Genomic DNA, 14883 nt, shown 5'->3' on the forward strand with positions numbered 1-14883 from the left:
TCAGGAGAGCTGGTAGCTCTAGTCCAAGTCCAAAGGACAAAGGACCAGGAAGTTGCAGTCTGAGTGCAGAAAACCGATGTCTCAGCTTGAAAACAGTCAGCAAATTCTCCCTTACCCCACATTTTCTACTCAAGCCTACAGTGGATTCTGCTTTATTCAATCTACTCATTCAAATGTTAATCTCATCCAGAAACACTCTCACAGACACACCCAGAATAATGTTTAACCAAATATCTGGGCACCCTATGGCCTAGTCAAGTTGACACATAAAGTTAACCTTCACCTTTACTATTATGGGTATTGAGGGGGATGTGTTATTATCATCATTAATAATAATAATTGCTCATTAATAACAAGAACAAAACCCAACTAATCATTGAACACATACTATTTACCAAGCACTGCATACACTATACTTTTTTTTTTTTGCAAATACTTTTATTGTGTTCTTTCTAAATCTCAAAACAGCTTGTGGATGAGACAGTATTATTATACCCATTTCACAGATGAGGATATTGAGGCATATTGACATTTAGTAACTTGTACAAGATTATGTCTCTTGCAAATGACACTTTGAACCAAAGTCGTTGGATGCCAGTGCCTTCTGCCTTAGTCACTACACTAAGCTACTTCATTTATTCATTCTTTCATTATAAATTCTTAAAGGTCTGGTCCCTGCCCTCAAGAAGCTTCCAGGATAGCAAGGCCATGAATACACTCACAAAAAGAAACCATCTGTGGTTTGGAAGATAAACATGATGCCAGGGAGATGCATCAGACGTGTCCACAGGAAGACGTGGCCTGGATCTAAAAGGACAGGTGTCCATAGGGTTTCCATACTCGTGGCAGGTTATATTTTCCAAGTTGGCCACTGGAAGATCTCCTATCCTACAGGCCCCGCCTACAAAGTGATATTGACACATCTCCCGCTGAGAGATGAGATCTACCGTCCCCACCCCTGAGCCTGGGCAGGATTATGTCTCTGACAGAAGTGGCTCCACTGGTCTGCCTGGGATCTCTTGCTCTTGGCACCCAGTCGCCACAGTGTGAGGAAGCCTAGGCCACCTGGAAAGGCCACAGACAGGTGCTCAGAATGACAGCTTCAACTGGGGCAGCCAATAGCTGGCATCAGCTGCCGGATTCGTGAGCAGGAAGTGTGGTATAACAAAAAACATACCTGGTTTTGTGTCCAGTTCCTGGCCCGGAGATCCTAACACCTTTGGAATTTCCTGAGCCATGGGAGTGTCTTTTGTTACTCATAAGGAGACCTTTTCCACCATATCGGAGTTTATGCTAATGAGGTGACTCAGACATGGGTCCCTAGGTGTGTTCAGGGTGGAGGTAAGCACCAGAAAAACCTCCCACGTGAGTAGAGGGTTGGAACCTTCAGCACCATCCCCAACCTCCAGAGGTAGGACAGGGACAAGAGATTGGGTTCAAGAGTGTGATTTAATCAGTTGTGCCTGTGTGATACAAACCTGAGACCATGAGGCTGGAGGAGATTTGGGTTGATGAACACACCTTCATGCCGGGAGGGCGGAGTGTCTAGATGTTATGAGGAGAGGGCATGGAAGCTCTGTGCCTCCTGCCACCTTGGAGCTCGTCCTATTCAACTCTTTTTAAATTTTATTTATTATTATTATTATTATTATTATTGGCTGCACAGTGCAGCATGCAGGATCTTAGTTCCCTGACCAGGGATGGAACCCGTGCCCCCTGTGGTGGAAACAGGGAGTCTTACCACTGGACCACGAGGGAAGTTCCTCTTTCTTTTTCTTAACCATTTCATTGAAGTATGATTGACGTACAAAAAGCTAGACATATTTAGTGTATGTAACTTGATGAACTTGGAGATAAATATACACCTGTGAAATTATCACCACCATCTATGCCCTAACCATATGCATCAGCCCAAAAGTTTCTCCTGCCTCCTTTACTTACTATTACTATTTGTTATAAGAACACTTAAGACCTGCACTCTTAGCAAGTTTTTACATGTATAATACAGTGTTGTTAATTCCAGGCACTATGCTATGTACTTAGCTCTCTAGGACTTGTTCATCTTGTATAACTGAAACTTTGCACCCTTTGACTAACACCTCCCCGTTTCCCTCTTCCCCCATCCCCTGGCAACCACCATTCTATTCTCTGCTTTTATGAGTTTGACTGTTTTATTATTTTTAAAATTTATTTATTTATTTATGGCTGCATTGGGTCTTCCTTGGTGCGCACGGGCTTCTCTAGTTGCAGTGAGCGGGGGCTACTCTTCGTTGCTGTGTGCGTGCTTCTCATTGCGGTGGCTTCTCTTGTTGCAGAGCATGGGCTCTAGGAGCACGGGCTTCAGTAGCTGTGACACATGGGCTCAGTAGTTGTGGCTCACAGGCTCTAGAGTGCAGGCTCAGCAGTTGTGTGTGTGTGTGTGTGTGTGTGTGTGTGTCTCACATCTTCTTTATCTACTCATCTGGAGCTTGATTATTTTAGGTTCCTCCATATAAGTGATATCATGTAGTAATTGTCCTTCTGCGTCTGACTTATCTCACTCAGCATAATGTCCTCCAGGTTCACCCATGTTGTCACAAATGGCAGGATTTCCTTCCTTTTTAAGGCTGAATAATATTCCATTGTATCCTATTGGACTCATCATCTAGCTATTCATTTGTATCCTTTATAAGAAACCAATAATCATAAGTAATAGTGGTATCTTGAGTTCTATGAATCATTTCAGTGAGTTATCAAACCTGAACAGGGGTGGTGGAAACCCCCAAATTTACAGCCGACCTGTCAGAATTACGAGCAGCCCCCAGGACTTGTGGCTGGAGTCCAAAGTGAAGGCTGTCTTGTGGGACTGAACCTTTACACCTGTGGAGTCTAGTGTCAGAATGGAGTTGAATTATTGGACACCCAGTTGGCCTCAAGGAATTGCTCGGTTGGAAAATACAGGAAGCTTTCAAGACAACTGCAGTTCTTGCTACCATCTGACTGCAAAAACATAAGAGACCCCAAGTGAGAACCACTCAGCAGAGCCCACTCAACCCTAGAACCATGAGAGATGATAGCAGAATGGTTGTGGTTGTTTTAAGTCGCTTAGGGGCTATTTGTTATGGAACAACAGTGACTGTGGAGTATCAGGGATTCCAGGGAGAGACCTTGGCACCATCAGAGGTAGAAGAAAGAGAAGCAAAGGGCATGTGGGAGAACATCAGCAGCTGTGGCTCTTGGGTTGCAAGTAACCAAAAGCTACTCTGTTTTTGTTTTTTTTTTTAAATATTTATTTGGTTGCACTGGGTCTTAGTTGTGGCTTGCTGGCTCCTTAGTTACGGCATGGGAACTCTTAGTTGCAGCATGCATGTGGGATCTAGTTCCCTGACCAGGGATCGAACCTGGGCCCCCTGCATTGGGAGCGCAGAGTCTTAACCACTGTGCCACCAGGGAAGTCCTGCAAAACCTACTCTAAATTAAGAAAGAGAGAAAAGATTAGTAGGAAAAATACTCGGGGAGCTCAGAGAATCAAAGGAAATGATAAGTAACCAGGACTCAAAAAGGACATGATTCAGGACCACTCTGGGGCCCTTAAGGATCTTCTTTTGGGGGCAGACATCACAATACCTTAGACCCACCTGCCTGAGGACCCTGTGCTACTCCACCTAGGTTGCCCTTCCTGGTGAAGGGGAGGGGGGATTCTGGTGGCTGGTCTGGTTACCTGCCTGCCTATTGGGGAAAAGGGAGGGACCCAGTGACTCACAGCCCACCAGAACCACAAGGAATGAGGTAGAGGAAGTCCCCCCCCCGCCCACCAAAACAACGGGCAGTTGTGGCTATGCAGGCAAAGCCCAAAAACATTTGTAGGAGTAGGTTCCGTGCCAGTGACAGAGACCTAAAGTGACAACGGCTTAGACAAGATCAAAGTTGACTCCTCCTGTGTGTGTCAAAACCCAGAGGTAAATGGTTCAGGCTGGTATATCCCTCTTATCTGTGAAGCCTCAGGGCCCAGCTCCTTCCTCACATACCAAGGCGGAGCTCTAGCCAGCATGTCTAAGTTCCGAGTACAGGTTGGAGAAACAGAGCAGAAAGGGAGCAGAGTGTGTGTCCACACAATCCTGGGAAAACGTCATGGTTCTCCTTGCATCCCACTGGCCAGAATTTTGTCACACGACCACACTAAGCTGCAGTGCAGGCTGGGAAATATCGTCCCTGCTAAAAATTCTTTTGCTCCTAAGGAAGAAAAGCCTAGATCCAGGACTGTGACCAGGTCCTACCATAGCCACCATCTGGCTGCCCAGTACTCACACGTATACATCGTTCCCCACATTTAATTTTTTTTTTTTTTTTTTTTTTTTTGCGGTACGCGGGCCTCTCACCGTTGTGGCCTCTCCCGTTGCGGAGCACAGGCTCCGGACGTGCAGGCTCAGCGGCCATGGCTCACGGGCCCAGCCGCTCCGCGGTACGTGGGATCCTCCCGGACCGGGGCACGAACCCGTGTCCCCTGCATCGGCAGGCGGACTCTCAACCACTGCGCCACCAGGGAAGCCCCACATTTAATATTTTTAAATGTTCCCACCTATCACAATGGAACCACCAACATCTCACACTCAACCAAGAACACACTCCCCGTCCTCAGGTCCAGGTGCTGCAAGAGCACCAAGTCCAGCACCTCTGGGGAGTGTCCTCTTTCTTCCATCCCTTCTCAGTGTTTTGAAACTTGTGGACCAAACAGAAGTTTAGCAGGTGCCAACTCACCTTATCTATAATAATGAGGAAAAGGAGGAGGAAAGAGATGTAAACTTTTTAAAATAACAATAGTATGACACAGAATGCAAGAAAATGCAGGTAGGCACTATCCACAGTCCCCATTCTGCAGTCATAATCCTGGAGCTGACGTTTATCACTTCCCTTTTCACTACCCTTTCTGAGATCCCCTTGCCTTTGGCCAGAGTCAAAGTTAGTTAGTTAATTCGCTCAAAACTTCATTCCTAAGAGGTCTAAGCCCCTGATGGTCCAGCCCAGGTAGGGATTCTGGCATCTTTTAAAACCTTTACCCTTGATGGATCAGTCATCTATTGCTGGGTAATTAACGACTCCCAAACTTGAAGGCTTAAAAGAAAAATAAACACCAAGCAGGTTTTGTAGAATGACTGTGAACACTTCTACGTCATCCTGTGGAGCTGGGGACGCCCCAGGAGTACACACTCACAATACTAGAGTGGGAGAGTACTAAATTATCAAGCAGAGAGAAACACTAACAGGCTATTCAGTGTCTCCTTTTTTTTTTTTTTTTTGTCTTCAAGTAGCACTCCTTATAAAAGGCATCACAGGGGCTTCCCTGGTCGCGCAGTGGTTAAGAATCCTCCTGTCAATGCAAGGGACACGGGTTCGAGCCCTGGTCCGGGAAGATCCCACATGCTGCCGAGCAACTAAGCCCGCAAGCCACAACTACTGAGCCCATGTGCCACAACTACTGAAGCTGGGGCGCCTAGACCCCGTGCTCCACAACAAGAGAAGCCACCGCAATGACAAGCCCGTGCACCGCAACAAAGCGTAGCCCCCGCTCACCGCAACTAGAGAAAGCCCGCGCACAGCAACGAAGACCCAATGCAGCCCCCACCCCCAAAAAAAGGCATCACAGGTGCAAACTATTATATATAGAATGGATAAAAAACAAGATCCTACTGTATAGCACAGGGAACTATATTCAATATCCTGTGATAAACCAAAATGGAAAAGAATATGAAAAAGAATGTATACATATGTATAGCTGACTCACTTTGCTGTGCAGCAGAAATTAACACAACACTGTAAATCAACTATACTTCAATAAAACAAAATTTTTAAAAAGGCATCACAGGGACACTTATTTTGGTCAAAAAATTTTTTTGAAATGAGAAAATAGAGGATCACCATATCAATTCCTAAAAATTCATCTATAATTTTCATTACTCTTAGCTTTTTGTCAAGCTGTATAAAACTTTTAAGTATTTCATGGATTACTCATGGACAACTGGATTTTTTTAAAATAAATTAATTTATTTATTTTTGGCTGCATTGGGTCTTCGTTGCTACGCGCGAGCTCTCTCCAGCCTCGGCAAGCGGGGGCCGCTCCTCGCTGCGGTGCGCAGGTTCCTCATTGCAGTGGCCTCTCTTGTTGTGGAGCACGGGCTGTTAGGCACGCGGGCTTCAGTAGTTGTGGCACACGGGCTCCAGAGCGCAGGCTCAGTAGCTGTGGCGCACGTGCTTAGTTGCTCTGTGGTATGTGGGATCTTCCTGGACCAGGGCTTAGAACCCGTGTCCCCTGCATTGGCAGGCGGATTCTTAACCACCGCGCCACCAGGGAAGTCCCGGATACTTGGATTTTGCAATTTATTTCATGACAGTTAACATCAAAGAGAATAATCTGAGTTTACCTAGATGACCCTGACTTTCGGAATGTCACGCATTTTATTCTGACACATTCTTGGAGTGATGATTCAGTCAAAAAATATCTGTTTTCCATCTGCTACATCATGAACATTATTGTTAATTGATATTGGTAACAACAAAAAACAATTTACAGCTAAGGAAAACTTTTGATACTTTGTGGCTTAACAGAAACATTTTATTTATTAGCCACTGCATGCGGCATGTGGGATCTTAGTTTCGAACCCGTGCCCCCTGCATTAGAAGCGCAGCGTCTTAACCACTGGACCACCAGGGAAGTCCCTGGGTTTTATTTTTATTTAAACCCTTAACTAAAGATATTTTCAAATATACAGAAAAATAGAAGAGAGTAACAAACTCTTAGGTACCTATTACCCAACTTCAATCATTATCAATATAAGGCCAGTCTTGTTTCATCTATCTCCCTACTGTCAACACTGGAGTACTTTAAAGCAAACTCCCCTCATCATATAATTTTGTTCATAATTACTTGAGTATGAATCTCTAAGATAAAAACTCAATAAAATAGCTATAATTATATTAGCACATCTAACGCAATAATTCTTTAATATTAGAAATATTATACCTAATTCATGGCCAAATTTCTCTATCTCAAAAATAACTTTTTTTTTTTTAAGATGTTGGGGGTAGGAGTTTATTAATTAATTAATTTATTTTTGGCTGTGTTGGGTCTTCGTTTCTGTGCGAGGGCTTTCTCTAGTTGTGGCAAGCGGGGGCCACTTTTCATCGCGGTGCGCGGGCCTCTCACTATCGCGGCCTCTCTTGTTGGGGAGCACAGGCTCCAGACGCGCAGGCTCAGTAGTTGTGGCTCATGGGCCTAGTTGCTCCGCGGCATGTGGGCTCCTCCCAGTCCAGGGCTCAAACCCGTGTCCCCTGCATTAGCAGGCAGATTCTCAACCACTGCGCCACCAGGGAAGCCCAAAAATAACTTTTAAAAAACCTTTTTTTTTTAATTATGGAAAATTTCAAATGTATGCAAAAGCAGCAGAATAGTAGAGGGAATCTCCATCTATAGGCATCACCCGATTTTTTTTAAAGTCTTTTACTGAATTTGTTACAATATTGCTTCTGCTTTATGCCTTGGTGTTTTGGCCAAGAGGCATGTGGAATCCTAGCTCCCTGACTAGGGATCGAATCCATACCCCCTGCCTTGGAAGGTGAAATCTCAACCACTGTACCACCAGGGAAGTCCCCGCATCACCCGATTTAACAGTCATCAATTTATGGGTCTTTTTGGGTCATCTCTATCCACTCTCCTCCACACTCATTATTTGGAAGCAAATTCCTTGTATCATACATTACATCTGTAAATATTTCAACAGGTATTTCTAAAGGATAAACTCCTTAAAAATAATAATAATTCCTAAGATCATCAAATTTTCCCTGTTGCCCCCTGTCTTTCTTACAGTTGACTTTTTTTGAAATAAAGTCCAACATCAGATTTGGTAGCTAAATCTCACAAGCATCTTTTAATCTATCACCTCCCCACCACTCTTTCTCTTTCCTTTTTAAAGTATCTTTTTAAAAATGTCACAGTCTTGATTTTGCTGACCACATCATTGTAGACATTTAATATGTTCCTCTGGTAATTAGATCTAGATTTAGGGTCACATATTTTCCCAATAATATTTCATCAGGAGTCATATGTAGTTTTACCTTTTTGTGTGTTGTTTTTGTTTTGTTTTTGCTTTTTGGCTGTACCGAGCGGCACGCAGGATCTTAGTTCCCTGACTAGGGATTGAACCCGTTCACTGCAGTGGAAGCGTGGAGTTCTAACCACTGGACTGCCAGGAAAGTCCCAGTTTTTCCTTTTCGTGATGTTAGCAGTCATCAGCGATCACTGCTTAGATTCATTCATTCATTAAATTCTGCAAAATGGTGATGTTCTCATTCTGGCATTCCTGTTTTGCTTATTAGCTGGACCCATATATAGAAAGTGACCTTATCAACTACTTGCTTATCCTGAAGTACAGTATATACAGGGAAAGTAAGATAAATGCTTCATTTCTTCCCTTTACTTACTAGTTTATAAAAAAAGTTTGTCTCCAAGCACATTCCTCAGGTGACCAGTGAGGCTGTTTTTGTTTCCTTTTGTTTTGTTATTGAGTACTGTATTGGGTTAAATAATGTCCCCCAAACCTCATATCCACCCAGAACCTAAGAATGTGACCTTGTTTGGAAATGGGGTCTTTGTAGACATAGTTAAGATGAGGTCTTACTGGATTAGGGAGGGCCCTAAATCCAATGACTGGTGGGTGTCCTTCTAAGAAGAGGAGAGACACACACAGGGAAGTTGGCCGTGTGAAGACAGAGGAAGAGATTGGAGCAACATAGCTACAAACCAAGGGAGACAAGGATTCCTGACAACTTCTAGAAGCGCAAAAAGCAAGGAATGATTCTTCCCTAGAGCCTTCGAGGGAGTGTGGCTCTGACAACACCTTGATTTTAGACTCACAGCCTCCATAACTGAGAATAAACTTCTGTTGTTTTAAGCTGGCTTGTTAATGTATTACAGCAGCCTTAGGAGACATACAAATACCATAATGAACTCAGGGATTTGCCCATGCTTGGTGTGTTTCATTTCATCATAGTTATCCTTATTGGTGCTCAAACCATCCCATTTTGGCCAGTGAGATCCTCTTTAAGTTGGTTCCTGAGTCTTTTTGACACAACCCTAGCATCTGTGAGAACTTCCCTGCTGTCTGGTGTGACAGGAAGTTCTAGGCTCATCTTGTACATCGTCTGCCCCAGATCAGGTATCTGCCTCTGAGTAGGAAGCAGTATTTAGAGACTCTAACCTGGACACTAGGGGTGCTCATTGCTACTAGATTGGTCACTACTCCTAGGCTTTTTCGGCGAATAGAGCTAGGAAACACACGTACATTACCGAACCAAACTTGGGTCAGTTTGCCCTTGCGCGGTAAACCCTATCTCCTGACACGAGGCTGTGGTGAAGGAAAGTGCAGCATGTGTTGCAAGGCCAAGCCAGGATACAGGCAGCTGATGCTCAAAGAACCTGAACTCCCCAGTGGATTTCAGGGAAGGGTTGTTTAGAGACAGGGCGAGGGAGAGGGTAAAGGGGTGTGTGATCAGCTCGTGGACATTCTTCTGATTGGTTGGTGGTGAGGTAATCAGGAGTTTGCATCATCAGGTGGGTTTCAGTCTCTGCAAAACAGCTCAAAGATAAGGCTCAAGATATTACCTACAGCCCTTGAAGAGGAGCCAAAGGTCCTTGACTTTGTTCTATGGCTAAACTATTATTTTGTCTTGCTTGACTGTTTTCCTTTGCTTCTGCATTTTCTTACTTCTCGGATTAAATTTGCTCTCTGGAACTCAGGGAAAGCCTAGGAGGCTAAAGTTTTTCTACAAACAAGAGGCAGGCAGAGGACATGGTTGGAGGTCTGTCCTGGGAAGGCCCCATAGGGTCCTACTCAGATAAACACACACTCGTCTTTTTAAGATAAATACATATGAATTCACAGCATACCTCCAATTCAAATTCAGAATTACAGTATTTTATTTAAACCCATCAAGTTTATGTGGGCAACTCCCTTCTCCCATGCCAAAATTCCTTGTTCTCAGAAACACCAAAATAATTACTGATTACAATACATACATACGAGTTTCAGAGCAACAATACCGAAGCCTCTACCCACAATACAGTTAGTGAAAACAGTTTAGGAGTTTATCTTGGTTTTTAATTTTTTTTATACAGTGAAATTACAGTTGTGATGTTTCTGGGAGCAGCTGCTCGCTCTGTATTATGCCACCAATTGGATACACAGGTTCATTTGTTTCATTTTGCTTTCTGTTTTAAGGGTTTTAAATTAAAAAAAAAAGTTTTTATAATCGTGTAAAATATTTACATGGTTCCAAACTCAAATTCTAGAAAAGAAGGTATATTCAGAGAATAGCTTTTATCTCTGTAGCCTTGGCTCTATTCCCTCCCTCTCACTATAGATAAACATTTTATTTATTTATTTAAAATTAATTTTAAGGGCTTCCCTGGTGGCGCAGTGGTTGAGAGTCCGCCTGCCAATGCAGGGGACGCGGGTTCGTGCCCCGGTCCGGGAAGATCCCACATGCCACGGAGCAGCTGGGCCCGTGAGCCATGGCCACTGAGCCTACGCGTCCGGAGCCTGTGCTCCGCAACGGGAGAGGCCACAACAGTGAGAGGCCTGCGTACCGCAAAAAAAAAAAAAAAAAGTTAATTTTAAAAATTGAAGTCTGGTTGATTTACAATGTTTCAGGTATACAGCCAAATGATTCAGTTACATATATGTATATATATATATGTGTATATATTCTTTTCAATTATATACAAGATATTGAATATAGTTCCCTGTGCTATACAGTAGGTCCTTGTTGTTTATCTATTTTATATATAGCAATGTGTATCTGTTAAACCCAAGTTATTAATTTATTGCTCTTCTGCCCTTTCCCCTTTGGTAACCATAAGTTTTTTTTCTATGTCTGTGAGACTATTTCTGATACTTAACCACTTTAAAAGAAATTTATGGTTTATCGTTTTACTTAAAGAATAAACAAACAAAAGACCCCTCTCAAACCCTATAAATATGTATTTTAAAATCTGTGTATATTTAGATGTATATATATACGTGTGTGTATATGAGTATGCATTCCTCTCCTTTTCTTAGCTAAACAGTGGCATTCTATGAAGACGTTTTCACTTAAGAATGCTCCATGCTAGTACTGACTCAGCAACTCATGTTGACTTTGATCTGTTGAAGTAGTAAGTCAGGTGCCTGAAAATAACCCCTTAGCAGGAGACTGGAAACTTGCATTTTCCCAAAATGACAATTAAGGTAGTGTGTTGAAATCTACCCCCCCTTTCCAAGTCTCCATGGGAATGAGCACAAGAATTTTAATTACTTCTGACCCACATTTTGGATCGTTTGTGTCCATCTTCTCTTCGAGGTGCTTGTGATCCAGAGTTAAACATTATTAATTATAATGATTAGAATCAACTGAACTTGCTTTCTAAGGACTCAAGGGCTCTGAGTATGAAAATAGCTACTACTTTTTGGGTGCCCTCTGTCTGCCTAGGATGTGCCAGGTACTGTGCATCCCTGATCTCACTTATTTCTCAAAAATATGCTGTAGGATGGGTGTCCTTATCCTCATTTTACAGAACCAGCTCACAGGGCATCGAGCAGTGGCTGAACCTGGAACCTGGCCTCTCTGTGCTTTTCTCACCAGGTCATGCTGAAAAGAAAAAAAGGCTTTACTATTTTCCTCACCTGAGATGCTGCTCTGATGGCAAGAGAGAAGATTACAGGCAAATCACCTGGATCTTGTTGATCAACAATCAAGATTTTTAATAAAATTATTTTCCTTTTTTTTTTAAAATTTTTATATTTTCCTCTTTGCCTCTGCCTCTTTTCTCCTCTTTCCTCTCATAATCCATTGTACGTCTATGAAAATACTTTTCACACTGACATAATTAGTTCTGTTTGTTTCTCAAATTATAACTAGCAGACTGCCTTTCCCAGAGATGTCAGAAGATTGGGGCTGAGTTAAATGTTAAGTCATGAGGCTACACTGATTTACCCGCCTGCTTTGTAGCAAGGAACTAGTTAACCTTGATATATAGTAAACTTCAAATCTTGTTCGGGTTCCCATGTCTTCTCTTTGACCTCTCATTACATCTAATTACAATAGGCTTCTCACCTTGCTCAGTTAAGCTTTATGGTAATTTTGTTTGCCATTGTTTATGGCAACCGCAGAGCTTGTTAAAAATGCCTCATTGCCTCAATGGCATTTGGAGACAAAGAATGAGTAACCAGGGAGGAGATATATATATATCTCTCACATCTCCGAAGCCCATCTGGTTCTTCAACATAGTTCTAATAAACAGGACTGCCAATTCTCCACCCATGAAAATCTTTATAGGCCCAAGAATAAATTTAGCTGATCTCCAAACCTGTTTGCACATTGTCAGACTGGTTTTGTGTCTTTTGGTAAATTTTCCATGGAAGACCCTAGCCTTTAACATTTAGTCTCCTAAAAACTGTATAAAGAATAGTTCATTTTGCTTTTGGGAGGGGATGGATTGAAAAACAATGATAATTCAGCAGCATGTGTTCTGTTGTCCTCAAAGATAGCATCCACTATGCACCGAAAGGAAAACATGGCTCACAAAAAAAGCGAAGTGAGCTTTTTAAGGTCAGTGATAAATGTGGCAAAATGCAATGCTGCAAAAATAAGGGAAATTAAAAGTTTGTGCAAATCCTTTGAAAAAATATTATTTTCATAATAACAAAACTAGCCACAAGCGGGCTTCCCTGGTGGTGCAGTGGTTAAGAATTCGCCTGCCAATGCAGGGGACACAGGTTCAAGCCCTGGTCTGGGAAGATCCCACATGCCACAGAGCAACTAAGCCCGCGATTACTGAGCCTGCGCTCTAGAGCTCGTGAGCCACACTACTGAGCCTGTGCACTACAGCTATTGAAGCCCGCGAGCCACAACTACTGAGCCCATGTGCCACAACTACTGAAGCCCGTCCACCTAGAGCCTGTGCTCCACAACAAGAAAAGCCACCGCAATGAGAAGAACGTGCACCGCAACGAAGAGTAGCTCCCACTCGCCACAACTAGAGAAAGCCCACACACAGTAACGAAGACCCAACGCAGCCAAAAATAAATAAATAAAATAAATAAATTTATATATTAAAAAAAACTAGCCAAAAGCTAAAAACCCTCAAATATCTATTTCTTGGCCCAAAACACTGAACATCAAAAAGTACAATTCTTGGGCTTCCCTGGTGGCTCAGTGATTGAGTGTCCGCCTGCCAATGAGGGGGACACCGTTCGAGCCCTGGTCCGGGAGGATCCCACATGCCGCGGAGCAACTGAGCCTGTGCACCACAACTACTGAGCCTGTGCTCTAGAGCCCGCAAGCCACAACTACTGAGCCCATGTGCTGCAACTACTGAAGCCAGTGTGCCTGGAGCCCGTGCTCCGCAACAAGAGAGGCCACGGCAACGAGAGGCCCACGCACTGCAGCGAAGTGGTCCCTGCTCGCTACAATCAGGGAAGGCCCCTGCGCAGCAACAGAGACCCAATGCAGCCTAAATAAATAAATTTATTTTTTAAAAAAAGTACAATTCTTTTTAAACAGTAGACATATAAAGAAAAATGATAATCTAAATAATAGTTACAATGACAATACTAGAAATGCCCTATGTAGTTTATAATCTTCCCCTTTGCACTACAGAGGGAAAAAAAAAGCATGTTTAAAAAAGATTCTGAATATGAATTCATTTTGTGGTAGAGAAATTTTAATTGATTTTTTTTTTTTTTTTTTTTTTGGCAGCGCCGGGAGGCTTGCGGGATCTTAGTTCCCCTACCAGGGATCGAACTCGCTCCCCTTGCAGTGTAAGCCTGGAGTCCTAACCACTGGACCGCAAGGGAATTCTCTTAAATGATTTTTAAATTTTTTATTTTACTTTTTATTTATTTATTTTTTGTCTGCGTTTGGTCTTCGTTGCTGCACGCGGGCTTTCTCTGGTTGTGGCGAGCGCGGGCTACTCTTCGTTGCCGTGGGCGTGCTTCTCATTGCGGTGGCTTCTCTTGTTGCAGAGCACGGGCTCTAGGTGCGCGGGCTTCAGTAGTTGTGGCTCACGGGCTCTAGGCGCACGGGCTTCAGTAGTTGTGGCATGTGGGCTCAGTAGTTGTGGCTCGTGGGCTCTAGAGCACAGGCTCAGTAGTTGTGGCACACTGGCTTAGTTACTCTGCAGCACGTGGGATCTTCCCGGACCAGGGCTCGAACCCGTGTCCCCTGCACTGGCAGGCGGATTCTTAACCACTGCACCACCAGGGAAGTCCCTTAAGTGATTTTTTAAAACAATTATTATCACAAATCCATTTGGGGACAAAGGATTTTTAAATTTAAATACATTTAAATCCATCTTACACTGTTGCTTTCTATTGTCTCTTTCTTAAAGGACTTGACTTGTTTTTCATTTAACCAATGAAACTTTTTTCCCACCTGAACTACATTCCCAGACTTTCTCTTGGGTGGGCTTAAGTAATGACATGAAATACTGTGTCTGAAACGAGAAACACAAACACCGCCCACAAATCTTTAATAGAAACCTATATGCTTAAGCAGGAATGTAAAAACTCACTGTAAAAAAAATCCGCTTAAAACCACAGAACACTAGAAGTTTTGAAAGTTTCAATATTTTAAATTTTTACATCAGAGGCTTTATAATTAATATCATAACTATTAAAAGATTAAACTATATGTAAGTTGACACTGTAATCTACACGAGGAGTAAGTTCTGCCTGTTGGCCCCAAGCTTTCCTTTTTTTCTTTTTTTAATTGTGGTAAGACACAGAACACAAAATTTACTATTCTAATAATTTTAAAGTTCAGCAGCATCAAGTACATTCACGTCGTTGTGCCACCCTAAACCCACTGTTCAGC

Source organism: Globicephala melas, chromosome 15 (assembly GCF_963455315.2).
Source record: "Globicephala melas chromosome 15, mGloMel1.2, whole genome shotgun sequence".
NCBI classification, from domain to species: Eukaryota; Metazoa; Chordata; class Mammalia; order Artiodactyla; family Delphinidae; genus Globicephala; species Globicephala melas.